Raw genomic sequence first — 2237 nt, 5'->3', positions numbered from 1 at the left:
TGCCTGTAATCCCAGCTACTCGGGAGGCTGAGGCAGGAGAATTGCCTGAACCCAGGAGGCGGAGGTTGCGGTGAGCTGAGATCACGCCATTGCACTCCAGCCTGGGTAACAAGAGTGAGACTCCGTCTAAAAAAAAAAAAAATATATATATATATTGGCAGTGGACTATGTGTGTGCTGGGAATCATATGCTATTTCATTGCTATAGAAATGAAATACTGAAACATAAACTCATCTTTACACATTTAATTCTTTGTTCACCAGGAAATCCTATTCTTCCCTAACTGTATTTTTTTTTTCTTTATTTTGAGATAGGGTCTCGCTCTGTCACCTACCTGGGGTGCAGTGGCACAATCATAGCTCATTAAAGCCTTGATCTCCTGAGCTCAAGCGATCCTCTCATCTCTCAGCCTCCTGAGTAGCTGGGACTACATGAGCACACCACCATGCCTGGATAATTTAAAAAAAAATTTTTTTAATAGAGATAGGATCTTGTCATGTTGCTCAGGCTGGTCTTGAACTCCTGGGCTGAAGCAATCCTCTTGCCTCAACCTCCAAACAAGTACTGGGATTATAGGCATGAACCACTATATCTAGCCCCCCTTTCTCCGTATTTCAGATAGAACGAAAGAAACATCACAGTAGGAGGGATCCAAGAAGGCCGATTAGGAGCAGCTCAGGATTGCAGCTCCTAGTGAAAGCACAGAGGGTGAGTGGACACTGCATTTCCAGATGGGTTTTTATTGCCCACAGACCAGGAGATTCCCAGGCGGAGAAGCCCCACGGGTCGCCAGCGTGGCTGTTTTGGCCAGCACGGCTGTTTTGCCAGAGCCCCAGTGCAGCAGTTCTCCGTACAAAATACACAGGTCTGGGCACTGTTTTAGCTGGTGATTGGAGCTCTGGGAAGGCAAATTCGCCCATTCATCTGATTAAAAAGGGGACTGAAACAGGGAGCCAGGCCAGGAGATTCCCAGGCAAAAAAGCACCACGAATCTCAGCACTGCTGTTTCAGCCAGCACAGTGGATCGCCGCATGGGAAATCACACAGATCCCGGCGCCTTTTCAACAGGCGACGGGAATACCTGGGAGAGCGTCAACTGTTCAACCAAAAAAAAGGCTCGGAGACAGGGAGCCAGGTGATCAGGCTCGGCTGGTCCCACCCCCACAAAAAAACAGCTATTGGAAACACTCTGGGTTGAGAGTTTCACAGCAAATACAGCTGAACCCGGGAAGGTCCAGCTCTGTGGGGGAGGGGCACCCACCATTACCGAGGCACTCCACCACTACAGAGGTAGTCCGCCATTGCTGAGGCAGCCCACCGTTTTGCCGAGGCAGCCCGCCATTACAGAGAGAGTCCGCCATTACAGAGGTGGGCCGCCATTGCCGAAGCAGTTCTAACTACACCCGTATAAACAGGATTGCAGGGAAGTTCACAGGGCAGCTGGGCGGCGCCCACAGCAGCTCAGCAAAGCCTCTGCAGGCAGACAATGACTAGGCTGCCTCCTCGCTGGGCAGGGCAGCCCTGAAAAAAAGGCAGCAGCACAACGGAAACCCATAAATATAGCCCTAACTCCCTGGGACAGAGCACCTGGAAACAAAAAGCGGTTTATGAGTTCTGCTGCAGCAGACTTAAATGTACCCGCCCAGTAGCTATGAATGAACAAGGGAGCTCACAGCTCAGCACTTGAGCTCCTGTAAAGGACAGACTGTCTCCTCAAGCAGCTCCCTGACCCCTGTATATCCAAAGAGTTACCTCATAAAGGAGAGCTCAGACTGACATTTGGCGGGTATCCTTCTGGGACAAAGATAGCAGAAGAAGAAACTGGCAGCAGTCCTTACTGTTCTGCAGCCACTGCAGGTGATCCCCAGGCAAGCAGGGTCTGGAGTGGAACTCAGCAGTCCTACAGCAGAGGGGCCAGACTATTAGAAGGAAAACTAAGAAACGGAAAGAAATAACTTCATCATCAACAAACTGGATGTCCACTCAGAGACCCAATCTGAAAGTCAACAACTACAAAGATGACAGGTGGATAAATCCACAAAGATGGGAAGAAACCAGTGCAAAAAGGATGAAAACACCCGAAACCATAATGCCTCTCCTCCTCCAAGGGATCACAACTCCTCACCAGCAAGGGAACAAGTCTGGATAGAGAATGAGTGTGATGAATTGACAGAATCAGGCTTCAAAAGGTGGGTAATAAGAAACTTCTGTGAGCTAAAAGAACATGTTCTAACCCA

The sequence above is a fragment of the Cebus imitator genome, unplaced genomic scaffold (assembly GCF_001604975.1).
Source record: "Cebus imitator isolate Cc_AM_T3 unplaced genomic scaffold, Cebus_imitator-1.0 Scaffold4, whole genome shotgun sequence".
NCBI lineage: Eukaryota > Metazoa > Chordata > Mammalia > Primates > Cebidae > Cebus > Cebus imitator.
The sequence above is the reverse complement of the archived record's forward strand: the minus strand, read 5'-3'. Positions refer to the sequence as shown.